This window comes from Balaenoptera acutorostrata, chromosome 7 (assembly GCF_949987535.1).
Source record: "Balaenoptera acutorostrata chromosome 7, mBalAcu1.1, whole genome shotgun sequence".
Taxonomy (NCBI): Eukaryota; Metazoa; Chordata; class Mammalia; order Artiodactyla; family Balaenopteridae; genus Balaenoptera; species Balaenoptera acutorostrata.
In genome coordinates this window covers 11920469-11947836 of record NC_080070.1, presented here as the reverse complement: position 1 = coordinate 11947836, position 27368 = coordinate 11920469, and the positions used below count along the sequence as shown (strand labels likewise).

Genomic DNA, 27368 nt, shown 5'->3' with positions numbered 1-27368 from the left:
ATGTTGGTGCATTTAATATTGTCCCAGAGGTCTCTGACACTGTTCTCAGTTTTTTTCATTCTTTTTTCTTTATTCTGCTCTGCAGTAGTTATTTCCACTATTTTATCTTCCAGGTCACTCATCTGTTCTTCTGCCTCAGTTATTCTGCTGTTGATTCCTTCTAGAGTATTTTTAATTTCATTTATTGTGTTGTTCATCGTTGCTAGTTTCCTCTTTAGTTCTTCTAGGTCCTTGTTAAATGTTTGTTGCATTTTGTCTATTCTATTTCCGAGATTTTAGATCATCTTTACTATCATTATTCTGAATTCTTTTTCAGGTAGACTGCCTGTTTCCTCTTCATTTGTTAGGTCTGGTGTGTTTTTACCTTGCTCCTTCATCTGCTGTGTGTTTTTCTGTCTTCTCATTTTGCTTAAGTTACTGTGTTTGGGGTCTCCTTTTTGCAGGCTGCAGGTTTGTAGTTCCCGTTGTTTTCGGTATCTGTCCCCAGTGGCTAAAGTTGGTTCAGTGGGTTGTGTATGCTTCCTGGTGGAGGGGACTAGTGCCTGTGTTCTGGTGGATGAGGCTGGATCTTGTCTTTCTGGTGGGCAGGTCCACGTCTGGTGGTGTGTTTTGGGATGTCTGTGGCCTTATTATGATTTTAGGCAGTCTCTCTGCTAATGGATGAGGCTGTGTTCCTGTCTTGCTAGTTGTTTGGCATAGGGTGTCCAGCACTGTAGCTTGCTGGTCATTGAGTGAAGCTGGCTCTTGGTGTTGAGATGGAGATCTCTGGGAGATTTTCACAGTTTGGTATTACGTGGAGCTGGGAGGTCTCTTGTGGACCAGTGTCCTGAAGTTGGTTCTCCCGCCTCAGTGGCACAGCCCTGATGCCTGGCTGGAGCAGCAAGAGTCTTTCAACCACATGGCTCAGAGTAAAAGGGAGAAAAAATAGAAAGAAAGAGGATAAAATAAAATAAAATAAAGTAAGATAAAATAAAATAAAGTTATTAATAAAAGATAAAAAATAATTATGAAGAAAAAAGAATTTTTTAAGTAAAAAACCCAAAAATAAACAAACAAAAAAACAGACGGACAGAACCCTAGGACAAATGGTGAAAGCAAAGCTATACAGACAAAGTCACACACAGAAGCATACACATACACAGTCTCAAAAAGAGGAAAAGGGGAAAAAATAATATATCTTGCTCCCAAAGTCCACCTCCTCAATTTGGGATGATTCGTTGTGTATTCAGGTATTCCACAGATGCAGGGTACATCAAGTTGATTGTGGAGATTTAATCCGCTGCTTCTGAGGCTGCTGGGAGAAATTTCCCTTTCTCTTCTTTGTTCGCACAGCTCCCGGGGTTCAGCTTTGGATTTGGACCCGCCTCTGCGTGTAGGTCGCCTGAGGGCGTCTGATCTTTGCTCAGACAGGACGGGGTTAAAGGAGCAGCTGATTCGGGGGCTCTGGCTCACTCAGGCCGGGGGGAGGGAGGGGTAGGATGCGGGGCGAGCCTGCGGCGGCAGAGGCCGGTGTGACGTTGCACCAGCCTTAGGCGTGCCGTGCGTTCTCCCGGAGAAATTGTCCCTGGATCAGGGGACCCTGGCTGTGGCGAGCTGCACAGGCTCCCGGGAGGGGCAGTGTGGAGAGTGACCTGTGCTTGCACATAGGCTTCTTAGTGGCGGCAGCAGCAGCCTTAGCGTCTCATGCCCGTCTCTGGGGTCTGTGCTGATAACCACGGCTCACGCCCATCTCTGGAGCTCCTTTAAGCAGAGCTCTTAATCCCCTCTCCTAGCCCCTCTCCTAGCGCACCAGGAAACAAAGAGGGAAGAAAAAGTCTCTTGCCTCTTAGGCAGGTCCAGACTTTTTCCCGGACTCCCTCCCGGCTAGCTGTGGTGCACTAACCCCTTCAGGCTGTGTTCATGCCACCAACCCCAGTCCTCTCCCTGGAATCTGAACTCCAAAGCCCGAGCCTCAGCTCCCAGCCCCCGCCCGCCACGGCGGGTGAGCAGGTAAGCCTCTTGGGCTGGTGAGTGCTGCTCGGCACCGCTCCTCTGTGAGGGAATCTCTCCGCTTTACCCTCCGCACCCCTGTGGCTGCGCTCTCCTTCGTGGCTCCGAAGCCTCCCCCCTCCGCCACCCGCAGTCTCCGCCCGCGAAGGGCCTTCCTAGTGTGTGGAAACCTTTGCTCCTTTACAGCTCCCTCCCACTGGTGCAGGTCCCATGCCTGTCCTTTTGTCTCTGTTTTTTCTTTTTTCTTTTGCCCTACCCAGGTGCGTGGGGAGTTTCTTGCCTTTTGGGAGGTCTGAGGTCTTCTGCCAGTGTTCAGTATGTGTTCTATAGGAGCAGTTCCACGTGTAGATGTATTTCTGATGTATCTGTGGGGAGGAAGGTGATCTCCGCGTCTTACTCTTCCGCCATCTTCTCCTCTCTCCCCACATCTGTGTTTCAATTTGTGTTTCAGTCAGCTATTGTTATGTAACAAGCACAAATCTAATGTTATATGACAAGATTATGCAGTCTTCATCAAGTTCCCTTTACATCCTTGTGAAAAATAAGTTGATCATTTATGTGTGAGTCTATATCTGAATTCTATTACATTGATTTATGTGTCCTTCCACCAGCACTACACTGTCTTGATTAATGCAGTTTTATAGTAAGCCTTGATATGAGGTAGTCCTCCAAGTTTGTCTTTTTCAAAATTGTTTCAGCTCTTGCAGTTCTTTTGATTTTTTTCCACGTAAATTTTAGAACCAGCTTCTCAATTTGTACAAAAAATATCCCACTGTAACATTAGGGTTGCATAGAATCTATAAAACAGTTGATGGGGAATTGACATCATAGCAACATCAAGACTTTCAGCTCATGAACAAGGTAAATCTCCTATTTGTTTAGGTGTTTGATTTCTTTCACCACGTTTTTGGAGTTTTCAGTACAGAGATCATAAACATATTTTGCTAAAATTTTTGTGTTACAATGCACCAAATTATTTTGTATTTTTTGGTTTTATTACAATGTTACTGTTTGCAATTTTCCAGTTTCCATGGGTAATATATAGAATATATACAGAAACATGATTGATTTTGTACTATAAGTAAATTGAACTTATATTGGCCTAATATCCATTGACTTTGCTAAACTTATCTTCTAGCTCTATTAGCTTCCTTGTAAATTCTTTGGGATTTTCTCAATATACAGCCACGTCATCTGTGAAGAGAAACATTTTTATTTCTTCCATTCCAAACTGTATGTCTTCATGTCTTCAAGTCTCTTATTTATCTCTACTTATTGCAATGAGTAGAACTTCCAGTATGATGTCAAATAAGAGTGGTGAGAGTGCACCTCCTAGCCATGTTCCTGATCTTAGGGGTAAAACATTCAATCTTTCACCATTAACTATGATGTTAGCAGGCCATTTTGTGGATGTTCTTCCTTAGTTTTAAGAATTTCCATTCTGTTATTAACTCCCTGAGAGGTTGTTTTTGTGAATAGATGCTGAATTCTGTCAAATGCTTTTCTGCATCTCTTGGAATGAGCATATGATTCTTTCCTTCTTTTGTGTACTGATGTGGTGAATTAATTCAATTAACTTTGGAATGTTCAGCTATCCTTGCATGCTGAGATAAACCTCACTTCATCATGATGTCTTTTTTTTACATATTGTTGGTTTACAATTGCTAGTATTTTATTGAAGAGTTTTGGATCTATTGTTAGGGATATTTGGTCTGTAGTTTTCTAGTAATATCTGTTTTTAATATCAAGTAATGCCAGCCTCATAAAATGAGTTGGATAGCATTCCCTCCTTTTTTATTTTCTGGAAAAAAATTGTGTAGAATTGGTATTATTTTTTGAAATGTTTGAGAAATCTTGATGGTACAGCAATCTGGCCTGAAGAGCTCTTCTTGGAAGGTTTTTTTAACCACATATTCTATTTTTAAAATACATATTAGATTATTGAATCTATATATTTCTTCTTCATATCCATTTCATCTTTATAGTTATAAGTGTCTGTAGGATCTGCAATGATGTCCCCTCCTTTGTTCCTCTAATTGGTAATTTATATCTTTTCTCTTTTTTTATCTTTGTCGATATAGCTAGTCATTTAATAATTTTTAATTTTTTCCCAAAGGACCAGCTCTTTGGTTCATTGATTCTTTCTCTCTGTCTCTCTTTTAATGTTTTTCCATTTTTTATCTGTTGCTATTTATATTATTTCCTGGGAATTCTGGAACAATTTCCAGGAATCAGCACTGTAGGTCACTGTGTTTAAAACTTAAAATAAATTGTGACTTATAAGAAATACTCTTTACATCATATCTTGATATGTGTACAGAAAGCCTACATATGTATAATTAAAACAAACTTTCTTGTATTACGTGTGATAAATTTCATTTTTCCCTAATTTAATTCCATTCGGTTCCAACCTGGCTATATTCTCTTTTGTTAAGAAAAATCTGTTCACAACCTGCTAACTATATTCACTGACCGCTAATGGTTAGTGATCTACAATTTGAGAAACTTTGCTGAAGATTATTCTGGTAACAGGTCATATATACCACACTTTGTGAAAGTGGTTACTATTTCTTGATCCATGTCATTGATAAAAATAAAAAACAAGATAGGATACATTATCTAGTCCAACAGCATATCCCTAGAAATCTATTGACAGGTTGAAACAGAGCCATTAATGAATATATTGATACTTTGCATGTGGTGGTTTATATATCCATTGGACAAACACTGAATTTAGGTAATGTGAATACAGCAGTGAATAAAGCAGTCCTTCACCTATGATATTTCTATCTTAGTGGGTAAAGTAGTTAATAAACAGAATGTATAAATATGTCAAATGATAATAAATGCAATGATGAAAAGTAAAGCAGGATAAAGGAGAAAGACATGGGATGCCACGCTATTTTATTTGGCAGAGTTAGTGACTATTTCTCTTAAAAGAGAAATGAAGAAATGAGAAATAGCTGGGGAATGAGTATTCCAAACAGGGGAAAGAGCAAGTGCAAAGGCCCTGGGGCAGGATCAAGGAGCTAGAGAGGAGAACATCGGGGGAGGAGAGTGGTAGAGATGGGAGCAGAGAGGTCGTAGAGTCCAGGCCATGGACTGCTTTACAGGCCTTGGCAATGACTGGGTTTTACTCAGAGAAAGGGGAAACTACTGAAGTGCTTTTGCAGCTGAGTTACATGATCTTATAGACTTACATGCTAAAAGACTCAAACTGCTGTGGTGAGAGTAGAACACAGGGAAGTAAGATGGGGCAAAGGAAGGTATTGCAAAGGTCCAGGCAGAAGCGGGTGGTGACTTGCGTTAGGGAGATAACAACAAAGGTGGTAAGAAGTGATGAATTCTGCTTCTATCTAGTAGGTAAGGCTGACCATACCTGCTGATAAATTGTATGGGGGTTCAAAAGAAAGGAAAAAGCCAACCCCCAGTCCCTATCATTCCATTTTATGTATTTTTATAACATTAGTTACCATTTATAATTACACTATATATTTTTTATTTCTTGTTTATTGTCTTCCTTAACCCATAGATTAGGTATTGCATGAGATTAGAAGCCTTGTCTCTCTGTTCACAGTCATATTCCAGCACCTAGAAGAGTGCCTGGCGCTAAAGATGCTCATTACATATTTGCTTGTATGAACGAGTGAAAGGAAGGGAATTTGACATCCATATTGAGTCCTAAATATATTTTGGCTTTTTCACCTCTAATTTCACTTCTAGGAATCTATTTTGAGGAGATCTTCACAAATACAAAGACTTATCCCCATAGACACTCATCAGAGCACCTGATGCTAATAGTGGAAAATCAAACACATCCTTATTGTTCAACAAGAAGAAAATCTGGGGCACTTCCCAAAGGTTTAAGGAAGACTTTGACCACTTTCAGGGCAGGACAGTGGATGGCAGGAAACAGCTCTCTCTGCCAGGGCTTTAGCACCAGGGCCCAGCAGACCCATGGGCAGAGGACCATGCCAGCTGGATGGCAGGGTGATGTTAGTTCACTTCAAATCATGCATTCTAATCACAAATCTTAAAATCTTGAGGGTTTAATTTTAAAAGTTTTACAGCGGACTTTGAGCCAGTTCCTGGGGCCTCATTATTGTCAGCTCTCTTCACCATGGGCCTGTGTGGAGGGACTTAGGGGGAAGGAGAGAAGTAACTAAGGGAGGAAAAGGGAGGAGAAGTGTACATATAGAAAAACACGAGGGAAAGTGAGTGCAGAGCTTCAATTAAAACACAGCTGGGCAATTTACATCAGTGAGTCTAACTCTGAGAAGGAAAAGGTAGTCTTAGGAAATGCTGTGGGAATATGGGTTTGCTTGGCCCCTCGGAGGTAACACTTCCCATAGACATTGCTGTATAGCTCATGGCAGGAACCCAGCATCTTCCTGTGGGAACTCATACTGCTGTGCTCAAACTTGACACACTGGCATGTACAATTTTACTAATTAATGAAACCTACACTCATGCTGAGTGCTGGGGAAAATAAATGAGATATAACCCCATTTTTTCCTCACCAAAGAAAGAATCCTTTTTAAAAAACCTTGCACACAACAGAGTCCTAGTATCCAATCTTCAGTATATTTATTCCCAAATCAAAGAATTTCTGAGCTGAAAGGTAATCTGAGCTATTTTGCTTCTTTATTTTACAAATAAGGAAAATGATGTCCATAGAGTACCTCAAGGTAGTAGAGAAAAGAAGAGAATGCTTTGTTTTCTGACCCTTATTTCAGCTCTCTCTCCATGATTCTGTACTGTTTTCTCATTTTTTAATGGATTTACTTACTCAATAAATATTTATTGAAAATTTATGTGCAATGCACTGGTTAGCCATTGGGGAAAGATAAAAAGGAAATGAATTCTATTTTCCAGGGATGTATACTCTGCATGTACATGTTCTTGTACTCATTCTTTCTCTCTCTTCCCTCTGCCTAACTCTAAAACCAACTTTAGGTGCCCAAGATTTTGATCATCGGGAGCCAAATGCAGGACCTAATGCAAAGGAGAAAATGTAATTACCATTTGGGTTTCCAAAGATTCTAAGATTTGGGTGGAATTCTTGGAGGAAGAGGCTGTCAGGTTGGCCTGGGGATCCTACAGTTGTGGGTATATCTAGTGGAACACTCAGGCATCTTGGCTGGATAGCAACAGAAAAGAAGGCCTTGGCTAAACTTTGCAGGAAGGAAACTTACTAGAAGTAATTTGGGTAATTCTCATAACTAATGTTATGTATGGAGAACTGGGCCTGAATACCCTAGGCACCAAGATCTAGATGTTTGGAAGTGCAGCAAAAATTATGCCACAAGAAGAGTTTGGTTGACATGTGGCTGCTGTGGTCACTGGTCACTGGATGCCACCAACAGAATTAATTCCATACTTTACACTCCCCATGTGTCATCTGTTTGGTATTCAGTGTCCCAGTGGACATGACTGACTACTCTAGCTACAGGGTTGGGGGGAAATATATACGTATCTGGCATTTTTAGCACGTGTGTTGTGAAGAAGAACCTTGTCTTACACGGTGACTTGGACTATTTGAGAAGACCCCAAACAAAATGAGGGTCCAAATGCTGAGCAGCCAAAAAAGAAAAAAACCCAAAACTCTAAAAAGTCTGTTTAAAATTGAATATAATTGAGTTGAGACCAAATAGGCAATCTGTATAAATTTAGTCAAATTTCTACTTTTTCATCCATAGAAGGTTTCTAGGTATGAATTAATAAATCGTTTGTCAATATAGGTTTATCCTAGATATCCAAAGATATATTGGGAAGTAAGGTGCTATGATTAGGGGGAAAGCTACCAGATATTTTACTATAATGAAAATAATCTCTGAGCTAATTAGATATCTGTAAAAGAAAAAATATCTTTTACACATTAGCCTCTTAAACGTCAAGCATATAACAAAATTCAAACCCAATTGAATTAATAGAAAATCACTTTGGCTGACTTATGGATCATGTTCTATCTAATCTCTTTCCTTTTACTTGAGAACTACTTTATAATTTCCTATAAAACTAAATTTAATTTACTTCCCCCCCTTTCAAGCACGTGTCAAAATTTCTCGCTCCATACTGGATTATTCACATTTTCATTGTAGAAATATTCTCTAGTATTTCATTATCTTCAAAAACAAACTTTTCTCTTAGTCCTTTATCCCTCTAGTTATCACCCTTTTTCTTTGCTTCCTTACCAAGAAAAATGTGTCAAAAGTGTTTCGAATATGGGTTGTCTCAAATCCCTCACCTCCCGTTCTCCTCGACCTGTTTTCTGACTCAGCCACTACCCACCTTGACAAGATTGCCAGCAGCCTCCACAAGGACCGACCCCAAAATTGTGTCTCCACACTCGTTTTACATGACTTTTTCACGAGCATTCAACAACATGAACTGTTGACATCTCCCCCCTTCTTTGCTATAAAAAAATATTTTCTTCTCCACAGTTCTGTGATACTGTAATAAATTTGGGCTTTCTTCTTATCTCACCAAGCTAGTCTTTCCCAATCTCATTTGCTTTCATTAAAATAGTGGCTTGCAGCATACTAGTGTTCTTCTTCTTAAGGAATTCAATGTGGCCTAAAGCTTTGAATACCGTCTATATTCTAATGAGTTCTAAATTTATATCTTCAGACTGGACCACTGCTCTGAAGTCTAGACTCATCTATCAAACTGCCTATCTAATAACTCCTCTTAATTTTGTACTCCAAACCTCTAAAGTCTAGACTCATATATCAAACTATTTCATGTTTTCTCTTAATCCCATACTCTCATTTCCCATTATCTCAGTTAAAGGTATGAAAAACACTGAGGGCTCATTTGCAGCAACATGGATGGACCTAGAGATTTCCATACTAAGTGAAGTAAGCCAGACAGAGAAAGACAAATATATGATATCACTTTTATGTGGAATCTTAAAAAAAAAGATACAAATGAACTTCTTTCCAAAACAGACGTAAAAAACAAACTTATGGTTACCAAAGCAGAAAGGGGGGTGGGGGGAGGGATAAATTAGGAGGTTGGGATTAATATATATATACACACTACTATATATAAAATAGATAACCAACAAGGACCTACTCTATTGCACAGGGAACTATACTCAATATTTTGTAATGACCTACAAGGGAAAAGGACCTGCAAAAGAACCTACCTACCTATCTATCTATCTATCTATCTATCTATCATCTACCTACCTATCTATCATCTATCTATCTCTAAATTGTTGTGCAGTAAACTTGAAACTAACACGATATTGTAAATCAACTATATTTCAACAAAAAACTAAAACAAACAAACCAAAAAAACCCACTGAGGGCTCAAGCCAAGAGCCTAGGTGTCATCCTCGACCTCTCTTTACCTGTTCCCATCACGTCCACTTCATCAGCTGTCTATCAGATACAATCCCAAAATATAGAGGGTCATATTTTCTGAAAATAATGACTATTTTCCCCTTCCTTTCCAGTCTGTTTTTCTTGTCCAAATGCATTAATAAAGACCTCCAAGGATATGCTGAAGGTAACACTAAGAGTGAACATTCTTTTCATATTCTTGAGTGTAATGTGAGTGCTTCTACTTTTTACTACTGAGTATAATGCTTGCCAAAGGTTTCTGGTACATACACTACTTGTTATAGGAAGTTTCTACTTCACTGTCTTACAAAATGTTTAATCATGACTGTGTCTTGAATTTTTCAAACTATTTTTTGTCATGATTGTAAAGTTTTTCTCTTATAATCTGTAAATTCAGCAAATGTATTAGATATACTATAAATGCATCATCCTTGCATTCTTGAGATTTATCTGTTCCCCCAAGCTACCTTCTCTGGATTTGGAGAACTCCTGTGGTCACTTCTGCTCCGTAAAGCACTTTGCACTGAGCAGGTTCTTGGTTTTCTTTTACCATGTGATACCATCTCCCTGGATCTTGTAGGGGGAGGCTGCCTTCTGGCTTTCCAATGCTGTGTTAGAATTTTAGAAAAGATCTGGTCTTTCTAGTAATCTAGGGCCAGGGGTTGAAAGAGGCTGGAGCCTGTGCTTAGTGTGCCATCTTGAGGACAGACAGGAAAGGACTGGATTACTTTGGTTGATGATATAAAAAGATTTGGGGATCATCCTGACTTAGAGGAATGCCCTTGATCCAGAATTTAATGACATATAGCAGGACTAGGGGGAGTGATAATTCAGAGAAAAGAAAAACCTCTCCAAAATTAATGTTGGCTGAAGTTCAAGTGAAGAGAGAAAAGAAACAGGTATGTGAAGAAGTGAAGATAAAGACCATAAAATGTCAAGACCTAAGGAATTTATTTAAAAAATGATTATATCCCTTGAAAGTTTCCATCATTCCCCACAAAAATTTTGCTGAAAACAAACATTCTCATAAGTACTGAATCTGGAATATATGAGTGGTTGGGAGGAGACCAATGGAAAGTTCCCACTCATCCAGTCTGACCACAAATATGACCAAAATTTTTGTAGCTGGGTATGAGGTGTAAAAAAATAGAGGCAAGGCTAAAGTCATATTACTGCTTCCTTCTAGAATAATGGAAGAATTTCTTTGAATTTCAGTAAATATCATAGGGCTCTATAAGATATTCAATGTGGACAGGCGTTGGGAGTCCTTAATCAGTCTTGTCAGCCAACAAATACCTATCCATAAAAAACTTTCGATGCATCAGGAGCTGTGCTATTTATTGGGGATAAAGTCTGAGAATACAGATGTGAGCCTTGCCTTCATGAAATGTGCAGTCTGGTGAGGGAAGAAAACATTAAGCACACATGAAATGTGAATGTGGTGAGAAGTATTGAATGAAGCCCGGGTGGTGTGGCTGCCAGTAAGCAGCGTGCATGGTCAGGACACAGCTGGGCACGGCGTTTCCTCTAAAAAATGACTTTTAAATTGAGACCCGAAAGAGAAGACCAAGAACCATTGTTCAGCCTTTCCGACCAGACTCCTGTCTTTCCAAAGCTGGGGAAAAAACCAAATTCTTTGTCTAGCCTCTCTGTCCAAAAGTACCTTTAAAAGCAAGAGTGTATGGTTTCAGAATCATGGAATTCTAGAGGCGAAGGCTTTGGTGACTGTTGGTTATCTTTACCATCAGTGGAAAACTGGCTTGTGTTACCACTGTCTCAACTCATGTTATACTGCGGCTGCCCACTGTGAGTAGAGGAGAGAGATGTGAAAGCAGGAGGGTCTATTCCAGGTAAATCCTTCCTGAGAAAAGGCAGGAGTCACAATGCTCCAATAGCAAACTGGAGAGGACTTAAAAAGGGGAAAATTTTTATTTGGACATTTCTGATGACAGGTAACAGGAACTCAGCTCAAACCGGTAGAAGCAAAAGGAAGCAATTTATTGATTCAAGAAACAGAAGAGTCTGGGTGTTGCCATGGAGCTTGCAGCACTACTAGATCTAGATTCTTGAACAGTGTTCTTAAGGATATAGATCTTTGTCTTTGATTGTCATTGTTTTTCTTTGTGTGGGTTTCATTGGCCATCAGTCTCTCTTTATGCAAAGATGATATTGCAAGGCAGCTCCTGGCTTAAATGGCTCATGGAACCCGTGATCTCAGAAAAAAAATTGTTCTTCCTCCACCAATGACTTTATTACTTATCAAAAAAGGACACTGCCTGGTTCTACTTAAGTCATGCGAACATCCACAGTCCAGTCACTAGGTCCAGAGGATGGAGTACTCTGGTTGTCCATGGTCTTGTGCCAGCTCTTATGACGGGAATGCTGTGGTCCCTTGATTGACAACCGCATTCCAATCATGGAGAAGGTAGAGGCAGCTCTCAAGAGGAAGCTTCATAGAACAGATGAAAAAGTGAGCAAGTCCACTAAAGAAAGGCGCATTTATGTATTTTTCCTCTTTGAGCTTACATTTGGCTCCTGTAACTAGAGGAAGAGTAGCTATGATCATATGTTCTTACAGTTAATGCAATGATTGGTTTCAAATTCTTGCTCTGCCACTTGTTAGTTTGTCACTTTGAAATTTAAGCGTCCTTGTGTGCCAGTGAAGATTATATATGCATACATGGCTTAGCAGTACTCCATTCAGCATGGATTTGCAACAGCATTAATCCTCCAGCACAGAAGATACTGACCAAAACGCAACCACGTGCCTTACAAAGGTTTCACTGATATGCATTGAACAAGCCAATATTTCTTTTTTTTTTTTAACATCTTTATTGGTGTATAATTGCTTTACAATGGTGTGTTAGTTTCTGCTGTATGACAAAGGGAATCAGCTTTATGTATACATATATCCCCATATCCCCTCCCTCTTGCGTCTCCCTATCCCACCCCTCTAGGTGGACACAAAGCACCGAGCTGATCTCCCTGTGCTATGCGGCTGCTTCCCACTAGCTATCTATTTTACATTTGGTAGTGTATATATGTCCTTGCCACTCTCTCACTTCGTCCCAGCTTACCCTTCCCCCTCCCCGTGTCCTCAAGTCCATTCTCTACATCTGCGCCTTTATTCCTGTCCTGCCTCTAGGTTCATCAGAACTATTTTTCTTTCTTTCTTTTTTGGATTCCATATATATGTGTTAGCATACGGTATTTGTTTTTCTCTTTCTGACTTACTTCACTCTGTATGACAGACTCTAGGTCCATCCACCTCACTACAAATAACTCAGTTTCGTTTCTTTTTATCAAGCCAATATTTCTTTCATTTGCTTGCCTTGGTCTATCTTTCTGACACTGACATCAAATTTTCTCAGATAACAGGCTTTGAATTGTCAGCAAATTGTTTGATCATTTCCCAAAGGAACCACATGGGGTGTTTGGTAGGCTGTGTGGCAGCTCCCATCTGTAGAGGTGAAATGGATGGTCCTCTATGCTACAGAAATAATTCTAAAGAATTTTGTGAAGTAGTAAATCAATACCCCCTCCCCTATGCATATGGAATATATCCTCATGAAGTTTAACCTATTATAACGTTAGAGCTTTAATTTCCAGGAACACATTTTCCTACTTGGAACAGGACCTGTAATAGTTCCTAACTCAGGGTCACTGCAATCAGGAAATGACTTGGTCCAGTTAAAGCACTTACTGGCTGGCACACAGTGAGTTCTCTATCATGTAGTTGTTATTATTCATTTTCTTTTTATTATTATTATTTATTTATTTTTAAAATTTAGTTATTTATTTTTGGCTGCATTGGGTCTTCGTTGCTGTGCGCGGGCTTTCTCTAGTTGCAGCGCGCAGGCTTCTCACTGCGGTGGCCTCTCTCGTTGCGGAGCACGGGCTCCAGGCGCGCAGGCTTCAGTAGTTGTGGCTCGAGTGCTCTAGAGCGCAGGCTCAGTAGTTGTGGTGCACGGGCTTAGTTGCTCCGCGGCATGTGGGATCTTCCCTGACCAGGGCTCGAACCCATGTCCCCTGCATTGGCAGGTGGACTCTTAACCACTGCGCCACTGGGAAAGCCCCTATTATTCATTTTCAGCAAGTATCTGTTGACCAACTACTGTGTTCAAACCATGCAGACAAAAGATATTTGTGAAACATATGAAATAATTTTAGGATAAAGAGAAATGTGCTCTAAAGGGATCCAAGGAAAGACATTCCTGGGGTTAAGTCTTTGGGTCTGAGCCGTTCCTGTCACCCAATAAAGCAAATGTAAAACACTAAACAAATCAAGAAAGAAATCTCTTAGGATTAAAAAATAAAACTAGAGAAAACATGGTTGAGTTATGCAAATTACTAATTTTGAAAATCACTGTCTAATCTCTATGTTGCAAATGAATTAGGATATTCTGAACAAGATTGAGAAAAAAAATAAAGCTGAAATTTGGGTTGATCATGTGAGGATTAGATCTGTTATATCCAATGATCTGGTTTTTTTTTTTTCTTTAAAGGAATTCCTTTATTTTTATTATTTATTTATTTATTTTTGGCTGTGTTGGGTCTTCGTTTCTGTGCGAGGGCTTTCTCTAGTTGCGGCGAGCGGGGGCCACTCTTCATCACGGTGCGCGGGCCTCTCACTATCGCGGCCTCTCTTGTTCCGGAGCACAAGCTCCAGATGCACAGGCTCAGTAGTTGTGGCTCACGGGCCTAGTTGCTCCGCGGCATGTGGGATCTTCCCAGACCAGGGCTCGAACCCGTGTCCCCTGCATTGGCAGGCAGATTCTCAACCACTGCGCCACCAGGGAAGCCCCAATGATCTGTTTTAAAGTGAACATTTCTACAATTCTTCACTCCTTTCTGTAGTGTGCATATGATTTCATGGGATTTTCTTGCCTCTCAGGCAGATAGGCCAGGCTGGCAGCCACTTCCTTCTGGACAGGCCAGCCCCAGGCCTCAAAGGAAGGAGCCAGATTCTTCTGCACCTTTTCAGAGAACTTCTTCACCACAGATTCATCTTGCCAGGGTTGTCTTTGGGGATGTCAGAGAGGGTCTGGTACTCAGGAAAGAGCTGGACAAATGGCTCCTACCCAAAGGCCTCCTGGAGCTGGGAAGAGAAGGAAGGGGCAGAATGAGGTGTCTGGTCTACAAAAGCCATGCCCCCCCGGCACATACACACATAAAATTACATGGTAATGCTTAGTTATAAGCTATCTTTTAACACTGATTTAATTCTCATCAGTGGCTCTCTCCTTCTCCATTCTCTCATATGCTCATTCCAGTGACTGGTGTCAATACCTTATTCTCCCTCACTCCAGCCTCAGAGACGGAGTCTGTGCTTGCACTTTACTTGGTCTAGAATAAATGATAGTTACTTTTAGTGTTATTATTTGTCTCACTCCTAAGCTTAGTGGTAGATAAAGATTTTAATCTGACATAGGTGAGGATCATCTTGTGTAGCTGAAAAGTGGAATCCTTCCATTTGAAAACACAGACACCACCCAGATGTAATGATATTTTTATTCTTTGTTGAAGACTCGACTCTTAGTAAGTCTGCCACATTGTCTTATGGAGACAGGCAGATGTGTAAAAAGAATGCATTTTTTGTGGGTAGAGCTAGGAGGAACTCAGACATAGGGAGAGATGTGTACTCAGAGTCCATTCCTGGAAGGCCCTCTGAAATGGATAGTTGGGATTATAGAACTTTAGAGCTAGAAAACACGCAATCCTGGTCCATCATTTAGGAATCTATGACCCTAGAGAAGCACTGCCTTGAAGACAAGTTAAAGTAGAATGCTTCAGCCAACACTACTATCATTCTTTCATTATTGCTCAGCTGCGATCACAGACTGAGCCATTAGGAGATATCTAATACTAATTATAATCAACTTATTAAATTAAATTTTTATTTTAATTAATTAAATTGAATTAAGCAAATAACTGACAACCTGGGGTCATTTCAACACAATTGTAACATGGGGGAGCAAGTAAATAATATCTCAAAGGAACATATTCAGGGAAGGCTTCTTGGAAAGGTGACAATGGTCTGATTTTGAAAGACTAACAGTTTTCTTGGTGTATAAAGAAGGCAAAACTATTTCAGTGAGAAAGAGCAATATTTGCAAATGTACAGAAACATGAACCATGGTAATGTGTTCTGAAAACTGTAAACAGCTTGGATTTGCTGGCGTATGAGTAAGAAGGCAAGAATCTGGATCTCGAGGCAGGAGGAGAAGGCAGAGCCAGTTACTAAAGAGTGTGGCATTCTACCTGAAGGCACCAGGGAGTTATTGAAGTTTTATTAGCTGAAATGTGTGGTTTTTTTGTCATCACCTTTGGAAGACAGGTCAGTTGGGATCATGGATAGAAGTAGGGAGACTAGTGAAGAGGCTATTGGAATAGTTTGGATGACAGATGCCCGGGACTTGAATCTTGACCATGTGGTGGGAATGGAAGGTGAGGGGTCAGGGAGGTGGCCACCTGGCCTGAATCCAACCCCAGAGCTATGGAAGTCCAGGTTAGAGAGCAGTGAAGGGGGTCTGCCCCCAAGGGCTTTGAATTGAACTTGTAGGTCAAGCTTCTGGGACACTATGACTCTTTCATGCATATGCTCAGACAGATTAGTTATTGCTAGGGAAAATGGAGCAGTCCAAATTTATTTTGCTGCCTGAAGTAATCTCTGAATCTTTGGAATCGTGAACATCCAGAGACGGTGTGCGGTAGTGCCAAAGGCACGGGGGTCTGGAGTCAGAACACCAAACCTGAGTTCTAGGTCTTCCCCTTTCTCTCAATTTTAAGGTCGATGACAGACTGCTTATGCCCTTTAACCTTCAGCTTCTGCACTTGCCAAATGAGGATTGTGATAATACGTCCTTAATGTGTTTCATGAGGCTGGCAAGGATTAGATGGGGGAAATGGAAGGGGAGGTTTTGAAAAGTTGAAAAACACTACACATGTTACTTATTTTATAATGGAACTAGGACTTGTCCACACTTGGGGTTTGAGTAGGAAGATACCATTTTGAGAAACTTGCTACCAGGTCACTTTCCCCAGCCTGTGTCCTCGTAATGCATTGTTATAATGAGGTGATGTTCTTGTCTTCTGAACTATAAAGATAACTCAGGAGAAACCACTCAATATTGTATTTGACAAAGCTGCGAGTCTACCTCAAGGTTTCATGGCCAGAACTGTGTTATGGTATACTTTTCATAATGATTCCACCCACTTTCATTTATTTCCACAAAGTTCTGAGGTGGAGGGGAGGAGTAGGACACGTATCATTATCCATTTTAGGCATGTAAAACCTGAGCCACAGAGAGACACCACCATGCAGCCATCTCCCATGTCCAGGGGAGGCGGTGCACCCATGGCTGGTGGCGGTGTTGAAGGAGTTGTAGTGTGGTCCCCGTTTCCCTCCATTTCTGCTCTGTACCTGAAGATACGTTTCCAGAGCCGTCCACATGTTCCGGTCACTCAGGGGGGTTCCCTTGTCCACGTGCACTTTGATCCTCTGCTCCCGACTTTGAGGACTCAGACGAGAGTGTGCCTGATTCCTGGGGATGTCCAGCACTGTCTCACTCACATAGACTGACCAGAGGTTGCACATGGCCTCACTGATATGAGGATGGATAATCCATCCAGAATACTGCAAGTTGTGGCCCATCTCGTGGAAGAGACCCCAGATGCCTTTGGATCTTATGATCTTCTCATCAAGGAACACAGGCACTGACTGCACGTGGCACATGATGGGGTATCCCGAATGCATCCAACCTGAAGGAAGCAATAGGGAAGAAGAACTGAGGTGATGAACGATGTTCTTTGTAGATTATATCTCTCCCACCATCCCAGGAAGCCCAGAACATTTTAAGTAGTCCCAGATTAATCAGAAAAGCATCCGACTTTACCCTCCTGTCCAAGCTTACTTGTAATCTAGCCGGTCTCCTTCCCAGTTTCTTGGACTTTTTCATTTTCATCCCTACTTGACCCCAGGGGTATACGTACATGGAATGTGACTATTAGTGTCATCATTCTTTTTTTTTTTTTTTTCCATTTTTGCATGGGTGACTATTCCCATGAATTGCTATGTGGGTGATGATGTCCTGTGTCTGCATTTGGGACTCTGAGGGAAAACAGTACAATTTCTCCCTTCTCTAATTTAGTCTTAATCCATTTTAGGGAATCATTTTGAGAGCCTGAGGATGGCAATCAGGCTTCCTCATTTTTCTCTAAATACCTACATTTACTCCAGGTTTTCTTTTTGTTTTTTTGTTTTTAACATATTTATTGGAGTATAATTGTTTTACAGTGGTGTGTTAGTTTCTGTTTTATAACAGTGAATCAGTTATACATATACATATGTCCCCATATCTCTTCCCTCTTGCATCTCCCTCTCTCCCAACCCTCCCTATCACACCCCTCTAGGTGGTCACAAAGCACCGAGCTGATCTCCCTGTGCTATGCGGCTGCTTCCCACTAGCTATCTATTTTATGTTTGGTACTGTATATATGTCCATGCCACTCTCTCACTTTCTCCCAGCTTACACTTCCCACTCCCTGTATCCTCAAGTCCATTCTCTAGTAGGTCTGCATCTTTATTCCCGTCTTGCCCCTAGGTTCTTCTGACCATTTTCTTTTTCTTTTTTCTTTTTCTGGATTCCATATATATGTGTTAGCATACGGTATTTGTTTTTCTCTTTCTCACTTACTTCACTCTGTATGACAGTCTCTAGGTCCATCCACCTCACTACAAATAACTCAGTTTCATTCCTTTTTATGGCCGAGTAATATTCCATTGTATATATGTGCCACATCTTTTTTATCCATTCATCCAATGATGGACACTTAGGTTGCTTCCATGTCCTGGCTATTGTAAATAGAGCTGCAGTGAACATTTTGGTACATGACTCTTTTTGAATTATGGTTTTCTCAGGATATATGCCCAGTAGTGGGATTGCTGAGTCATAAGGTAGTTCTATTTTTAGTTTTTTAAGGAACCTCCATAATGTTCTCCATAGTGGCTGTATCAATTTACATTCCCACCAACAGTGCAAGAGGGTTCCCTTTTCTCCACACCCTCTCCAGCATTTATTGTTTGTAGATTTTTTGATGATGGCCATTCTGACCGATGTGAGATGATATCTCATTGTAGTTTTGATTTGCATTTCTCTAATGATTAATGATGTTGAGCATTCTTTCATGTGTTTGTTGGCAATCTGTATATCTTCTTTGGAGAAATGTCTATTTAGGTCTTCTGCCCATTTTTAGATTGGGTTGTTTGTTTTTTTGATATTGATCTGCATGAGCTGCTTGTATATTTTGGAGATTAATCCTTTGTCAGTTGCTTCATTTGCAAATATTTTCTCCCATTCTGAGGGTTGTCTTTTGGACTTGTTTATGGTTTCCTTTGCTGTGCAAAAGCTTTTAAGTTTCATTAGGTCTCATTTGTTTATTTCTGTTTTTATTTCCATTTCTCTAGGAGGTGGGTCAAAAACGATCTTGCTGTGATTTATGTCATAGAGGGTTCTGCCTACGTTTTCCTCTAAGAGTTTGATGGTGTCTGGCCTTACATTTAGGTCTTTAATCTATTTTGAGTTTAGTTTTGTGTATGGTGTTAGGGAGTGTTCTAATTTCATTCTTTTACATGTAGCTGTCCAGTTTTCCCAGCACCACTTATTGAAGAGGCTGTCCTTTCTCCACTGTATATTCTTGCCACTTTTATCAAAGATGAGGTGACCATATGTGCGTGGGTTTACCTCTGGGCTTTCTATCCTGTTCCATTGATCTATATTTCTGTTTTTGTGCCAGTACCATGCTGTCTTGATTACTGTAGCTTTGTAGTATAGTCTGAAGTCAGGGAGCCTGATTCCACCAGCTCCGTTTTTCTTTCTCAAGATTGCGTTGGCTATTCGGGATCTTTTGTGTTTCCATACAAATTGTGAAATTTTTTGTTCTAGTTCTGTGAAAAATGCCATTGGTAGTTTGATAGGGATTGCATTGACTCTGTAGATTGCTTTGGGTAGTAGAGTCATTTTCACAATGTTGATTCTTCCAATACAAGAACATGGTGTATCTCTCCATCTATTTGTATCATCTTTAATTTCTTTCATCAGTGTCTTATAATTTTCTGCATACAGATCTTTTGTCTCCTTAGGTAGGTTTATTCCTAGATATTTTATTCTTTTTGTTGCAATGGTGAATGGGAGTGTTTTCTTAATTTCACTTTCAGATTTTTCATCATTAGTGGATAGGAATGCAAGAGATTTCTGTGCATTAATTTTGTATCCTGCTACTTTACCAAATTCATTGATTAGCTCTAGTAGTTTTCTGGTAGCATCTTTAGGATTCTCTATGTATAGTATCATGTCATCTGCAAACAGTAACAGCTTTACTTCTTCTTTTCTGAGTTGGATTCCTTTTATTTCTTTTTCTGCTCTGATTGCTGTGGCTAAACCTTCCAAAACTATGTTCAATAGTAGTGGTGAGAGTGGGCAACCTTGTCTTGTTCCTGATCTTAGTGGAAATGGTTTCAGTTTTTCACCATTGAGGACGATGTTGGCTGTGGGTTTGTCATATATGGCCTTTATTATGTTGAGGAAAGTTCCCGCTATGCCTACTTTCTGGAGGGTTTTTATCATAAATGGGTGTTGAATTTTGTCGAAAGCTTTCTCTGCATCTATTGAGATAATCATATGGTTTTTATCCTTCCATTTGTTAATATGGTGTATCACATTGATCTGCATGTATTGAAGAATCCTTGTATTCCTGGGATAAACCCCACTTGATCATGGTGTATGATCCTTTTAATGTGCTGGTGGATTCTGTTTGCTAGTATTTTGTTGAGGATTTTTCCATCTATGTTCATCAGTGATATTGGCCTGTAGTTTTCTTTCTTTGTGACATCTTTGTCTGGTTTTGGTATCAGGGTGATGGTGGCCTTGTAGAATGAGTTTCGGAGTGTTCTTCCCTCTGCTATATTTTGGAAGAGTTTGAGAAGGATAGGTGTTAGCTCTTCTCTAAATGTTTGATAGAATTCGCTTGTGAAGCCATCTGGTCCTGGGCTTTTGTTTGTTGGGAGATTTTTAATCACAGTTTCAATTTCAGTGCTTGTGATTGGTCTGTTCATATTTTCTATTTCTTCCTGGTTCAGTCTCGGCAGGTTGTGCATTTCTAAGAATGTGTCCATTTCTTCCAGGTTGTCCATTTTATTGGCATAGCGTTGCTTGTAGTAATCTCTCATGATCCTATGTATTTCTGCAGTGTCAGTTGTTACTTCTCCTTTTTCATTTCTAATTCTATTGATTTGAGTGTTCTCCCTTTTTTTCTTGATGAGTCTGACTAATGGTTTATCAATTTTGTTTATCTTCTCAAAGAACCAGCTTTTAGTTTTATTGATCTTTGCTATCGTTTCCTTCATTCCTTTTTCATTTATTTCTGATCTGATCTTTATGATTTCTTTCCTTCTGCTAACTTTGAGGTTTTTTTGTTCTTCTTTTCTCTAATTGTTTTAGGTGTAAGATTAGGTTGTTTATTTGAGATGTTTCTTGTTTCTTAAGGTAGGATTGTATTGCTATAAACTTCCATCTTAGAACTGCTATTGCTGCATCCCATAGGTTTTGGATCGTGGTATTTTCATTGTCATTTGTTTCTAGGTATTTTTTGATTTCCTCTTTGATTTCTTCAGTGGTCTCATGGTTATTACGTAGTGTATTGTTTAGCCTGCATGTGCTTGTATTTTTTTTACAGATTTTTTCCTGTAATTGATATCTAGTCTCATAGTGTTGTGATCGGAAAAGATACTTGATATAATTTCAGTGTTCTTAAATTTACCAAGGCTTGATTTGTGACCCAAGATATGATTTTAAAGTCTATTTTGTCAGATATGAGAATTGCTACTCCAGCTTTCTTTTTCATGGAATATCTTTTTCCATCCCCTCACTTTCAGTCTGTATGTGTCCCTAGGTCTGAAGTGGGTCTCTTGTAGATGGCATATATATGGGTCTTTTGTTTGTATCCATTCAACCAGTCTGTGTCTTTTGGTTGGAGCATTTAATCTGTTTACAATTAAGATAATTATCGATATGATTGTTCCTATTTCCATTTTCTTAAGTGTCTTGGGTTTGTTATTGTAGGTCTTTTCCTTGTCTTGTGTTTCCTGCCTAGAGAAGTTCCTTTAGCATTTGTTGTAAAGCTGATTTGGTGGTGCTGAATTCTCATAGCATTTGCTTGTCTGTAAAGGTTTTAATTTCTCCATCAAATCTGAATGAGATCTTTGCTGGGTAGAGCAATCTTGGTTGTAGGTTTTTCTCCTTCATCACTTTAAATATGTCCTGCCACTCCCTTCTGGCTTGCAGAGTTTCTGCTGAAAGATCAGCTGTTAACCTTATGGGGATTCCCTTGTATGTTATTTGTTGCTTTTCCCTTGTTGCTTTCAACATTTGTTCTTTGTATTTAATTTTTGATAGTTTGATTAATATGTGTCTTGGCATGTTTCTCCCTGGATTTATCCTGTATGGGACTCTCTGTGCTTCCTGGACTTGATTAACTATTTCCTTTCCCATATTAGGGAAATTTTCAACTATAATCTCTTCAAATATTTTCTCAGTCCCCTTCTTTTTCTCTTCTTCTTCTGGGACCCCTATAATTCGAATGTTGGTGCGTTTAATGTTGTCCCAGATGTCTCTGAGACTGTCCTCAGTTCTTTTCATTCTTTTTTCTTTATTCTGCTCTGCAGTAGTTATTTCCACTATTTTATCTTCCAGGTCACTTATCCGTTCTTCTGCCTCAGTTATTCTGCTATTGATTCCTTCTAGAGAATTTTTAATTTCATTTACTGTGTTGTTCATGATTGTTTGTTTGCTTTTTAGTTCTTCTAGGTCCTTGTTAAGCGTTTCTTGTATTTTCTCTACTCTATCCAAGATTTTGGATCCTCTTTACTATCATTATTCTGAATTCTTTTTCAGGTAGACTGCCTGTTTCCTCTTCATTTGTTTGGTCTGGTGGGTTTTTACCTTGCTCCTTCATCTGCTGTGTGTTTTTCTGTCTTCTCATTTTGCTTAACTTAGTGTGTTTGGGGTCTCCTTTTCGCAGGCTGCAGGTTTGTCGTTCCTGTTGTTTTTGGTGTCTGTCTGCAGTGGCTAAGGTTGGTTCAGTGGGTTGTGTAGGCTTCCTGGTGGAGGCAACTAGTGCCTGTGTTCTGGTGGATGAGGCTGGATCTTGTCTTTCTGGTGGGCAGGTCCACATCTGGTGGTGTGTTTTGGGGTATCTGTGGCATTATTATGATTTTAGGCAGCCTCTCTGCTAATGGATGGGGTTGTGTTGCTGTCTTGCTAGTTGTTTGGTATGGGGTGTCCAGCACTCTAGCTTGCTGGTCGTTGAGTGAAGCTGGGTCTTGTCGTTGAGATGGAGATCTCTGGGAGATTTTCCCCATTTGATATTACATGGAGCGGGGAGGTCTGTTGTGGACCAGTGTCCTGAAGTTGGCTCTCTCCTCTCAGAGGCACAGTCCTGACGCCTGGTTGGAGCACCAAGAGCCTTTCCTCCACACGGCTCAGAATAAAAGGGAGAAAATATGAAAGAGAGAGAGAGAAAAGGAAGGAAGGAAGGAAGGAGATAAAATAAAATAAAGTAAAATAAAATAAAATAATTAAAATAAAAAATAATTATTAAGAAAAAAACTTTAAAAAGTAAAAAAACCCAAAAAACGGATGGACAGAACTCTAGGACAAATGGTAAAAACAAAGCTATACAGATAAAATCACACACAGAAGCATACACATACACACTGACAAAAAGAGAAAAAGGGAAAAAAATATATATCTTTGCTCCCAAAGTCCACCTCCTCAATTTCAGATAATTCGTTGTCTATTCATGTATTCCACAGATGCAGGTACATCAGGTTGATTGTGGAGATTTAATCCGCTGCTCCTGAGGCTGCTGGGAGAAATTTCCCTTTCTCTTCTTTGTTCGCACAGCTCCCGGGGTTCAGCTTTGGATTTGGACCCGCCTCTGCGTGTAGGTCGCCTGAGGGCGTCTGTTCTTCACTGAGACAGACGGGGTTAAAGGAGCAACTGATTCGGGGGCTCTGGCTCACTCAGGCCGGGGGGAGGGAGGGGTACAGTTGTGGGGTGAGCCTGCGGCCGCAGAGGCCAGCATGACTTTGCAGCAGCCTGAGGTGTGCCCTGTGTTCTCCCGGGGAAGTTGTCCCTGGAACAAGGGACCCTGGCAGTGGCGGGCTGCCCAGGCTCCTGGGAGGGGAGGTGTGGATAGTGACCTGTGCTTGCACACAGGCTTCTTGGTGGCGACAGCAGCAGCCTTAGCGTCTCATGCCCGTCTCTGGGGTCCGCGCTGATCGCCGCGGCTCACGCCCGTCTCTGGAGCTCCTTTAAGCAGTGGTCTGAATCCCCTCTCCTTGCGCACCAGGCAACAAAGAAGGAAGAAAAAGTCTCTTGCCTCTTCAGCAGCTCCAGACCTTTTCCCAGACTCCCTCCCGGCTCGCCGTGGCGCACTAGCCCCCTTCAGGCTGTGTTCACGCCGCCAACCCCAGTCCTCTCCCTGGGATCCGACCTCCGAAGCCTGAGCCTCAGCTCCCATCCCCCGCCCGCCCCGGCTGGTGAGCAGACAAGCCTCTCAGGCTGGTGAGTGCTGGTCGGCACCAAGCCTCTGTGCGGGAATCTCTCTGCTTTGCCCTCCGCACCCCCGTTGCTGCGCTCTCCTCCGTGGCTCCGAAGCTTCCCCCTCCGCCACCCACAGTCTCCGCCCGCGAAGGGGCTCCTAGTGTGTGGAAACCTTTCCTCCTTCACAGCTCCCTCCCACTGGTGCAGGTCCCGTCCCTATTCTTTTGTCTCTGTTTTTTCTTTTATCTTTTGCCCTACCCAGGTACGTGGGGAGTTTCTTGCCTTTTGGGAGGTCTGAGGTCTTCTGCCAGCGTTCAGTAGGTGTTCTATAGGAGCTGTTCCACATGTAGATGTATTTCTGATGTATTTGTGGGGAGGAAGGTGATCTCCACGTCTTACTCTTCCGCCATCTTGAAGCTCCTCCTGTATTTTGAAAAAGTTACTTAGAATCAAATCCCAGCAGAGTTTATTGTTGTAGTTGTTTGCTTATGTGTTTTGGTAGAATGCAATGAGCTGATTCTAAAATTTAAATGGAAGCAACAAAGAACCAAGAACAGTTGAATGTTCCTCAAGGAAAAAAAAGGTAGAACAAATATCAAGATTTATTATAAAAATATTGCAAAAGCATAGCATTGTCATAGAGATAGAAAAATTAATCAACAGAAAGTAAGAGAGAGTATCCAGGAAGACCCACCCATATACAGACACTTGACCCTGTAGATGAGAGGAGAGGGGGGGAGCTTTTTAATGAACAGTGCTATGATAACTGGGAATCCATGTTTTTAAAAACTGAAATTGTGTTTCTACTTCACACTACACACAAAACTCATTCAAAGATCTAAAATTGAAAGAAAATTTATAAAATATTAGAAGGATACTGTAGAAAAAATATCTACATGAAATTTGGGTAAACAAAAAAATTAATCAAGATACAAATAGCACTAACCATAAGGAAAAGATTACTAACTTTGACTACATAAAGTTAAGCAACAATGTTTATCGAAAGATACCCTAAGAAGAAGGGCAACCCAGAGTGGGAGAAGTTATCAGCTACACAAAGAACTGACCACAGTTATATACACGAAATATCATGACACAGAAAATCCAACAGAAAAATGCATGAGAGAATTAAATGGGCACTTCAAAAACAAAAACAAAACCAAATAACCAAAATCTAAATGTCTAATTAATATATGGAAACTGTTCGACCTCATTAGTAACTTCTGTGCTGGATCTCTGAACATGTGAGATTTTGCATGAGCCGTTTAAAAGCAGTCTCTGTTTCCTACAGCCCTCTGGCTCTCCTGTACACAGGCCCCACAGGCCTAAAAGCCAGATGTTTTGGGGCTCATCTTCCCAGTGCAGGACCCCTAGACTGGGAAGCTCAATCTGGCGCTTGAACCCCTCGCTCTTTTGGGAGAGCCTCTGCAATTGTGATTATCCTTTCATTCAAGGGTCGTCTACCTGGGGTGTGGGTGTTGACTACACTGCATCTCCACCCCTCCTACCCATCTTGTGGTTCTTCTTTATAGCTTTAGTTGTGGAAAATCTTTTCTGCTAGACTTCAGGTCATTCTCATCAATAGTTGCTTTGTAAATAGTGTAATTTTGGTGTGCTCATGGGAGGAGGTGAGCTCAGGGTCTTCCTACTCTGCCATCTTGGCCACACCTCCTACAATTATTATTTGAATTGTACATATGTTTTATGCAATTTTTTGTGAGCATGATGCATTTCATAATAATAAGAATATTGTTGGGTAGCTTATTGTGACTCTAAAAACTCCAAATTTAGTTATTAGAGCACATTATAACTTGTGTAGAAATCATGACAATGTTCATAAAAATACTTTTCCCCCATTTTTAAAGTCTGTATTATAACAACAGGATTATGGCAAGTAAAGATGAAAGTCCTACCTGCTTCTCAGTTGTATCTTATTGCTTCTTCATTCAAATTGTCCCTAGCACAGATTCAAAGAATTTCCATGTTTCCTTTACATTTGATCTTTAAATGTCTTAAGACTATATCCCAACTTCCAACCCCTACTCCAAGATCTCAGTATCTCTGGAGGGGTTCCCAAGAGGTTTGAATATTTTTGATAGGAAATTATAATATCCTAGTCAAATTAATTTAAATCACTGTTGCCTTAAACTGAGAACTGTGTACGTCAAGGAGTCTTGCTTCAAGTAAAGACAAAGAAAAATAGAGTAGAATCTCCCTCAGTACTATCTGTTCTTCTTTGTCCTTTTCCACTTGAGTGTAGGATTTGGGTAACAATTAAAGGGATACATTGACTCAGATCCTTCTAAGGGCAACCAGCTATTCACATTCATACATCAATTTCTTGCCACTAGAGGAATAGCTAGAGCTCCCTAGAGCATCAATTCTGATTAAGATATCCACTGCATAATTCTGCTTAGAATCTTTTCATACACACACACACACACACATATTTTTATGTATATTTGGTTGGTATCAATATTTGAGACTAAAATTGTACTTAATCTGTATATTTGACCAGCTGTTTTCAGATTTACTTGTTCTATATTAGTTTGGATCCAGTATACCAATTGTCCCACACACTAGGGCTTGATCCCAGGTCCCAGATCATTGGAGGTGGTGCAGGAATTTTCTTTGTACCTAAACATTTGATTCTGCAGCCTTTCAAGATCTTTGGGCAGGACATAGATGTTGCTTTTAGTGCTGTCTTAAGCAGGGCCACAAAGTTCTTGACAAAAAGTTTGAGAACAGAGAATCAAAACTAAAGACCCATGAGGTCAGAACTCTGCTCTTAAGAGTAGACTTTAAGAGATCCTGGTCATGGATCCTATTTTGGTGAGGTGATGAATGACCAAGATATGGATGAAACTCCTCATGCATTTATTTCCAAATGTACTTGGACATTTTTTTGGCAGAGGTCTTATTAGCCTTAATTGTCCTGTGGCTGGAGATATTTTCATTACTCAATTTTTTTAAAAAAATGTATTTATTTATTTAGTTTTGGCTGCATTGGCTCTTTGTTGCTGCGCGCGGGTTTTCTCTAGTTGTGGTGAGCAGGGGCTACTCTTCGTTGCGGTGTGCGGGCTTCTCATTGCGGTGGCTTCTCTTGTTGTGGAGCACGGGCTCTAGGCACGCGGGCTTCAGTAGCTGTGGCACACGGGCTCAGTAATTGTGGCTCCTGGGTTCTAGAGCACAGGCTCAGTAGTTGTGGCACACGGGCTTAGTTGCTCCGCGGTATGTGGGATCTTCCTGGACCAGGGCTCGAACCCGTGTCCCCTGCATTGGCAGGTGGATTCTTAACCACTGTGCCACCAGGGAAGCCCCATTACTCAAGTTTTAAAAAGTAGTTTGTAGCACTTGACATCCTTCTTTGAGTAGCTTTTTTTCCCAAAAAATTGGCCCTTAGAGGCACCAAGCGGCCAAGTTTCCT

At 40.6% G+C, this 27368-nt stretch overlaps 1 pseudogene; it reads right to left on the bottom strand.

Moving 5' to 3' along the window:
• Positions 1-14179: 14179 nt before the first annotated feature.
• Positions 14180-17094, bottom strand: LOC102999471 (TRPM8 channel-associated factor 2-like; annotated as a pseudogene).
• Between the last annotated feature and the right edge of the window lie 10274 nt (positions 17095-27368).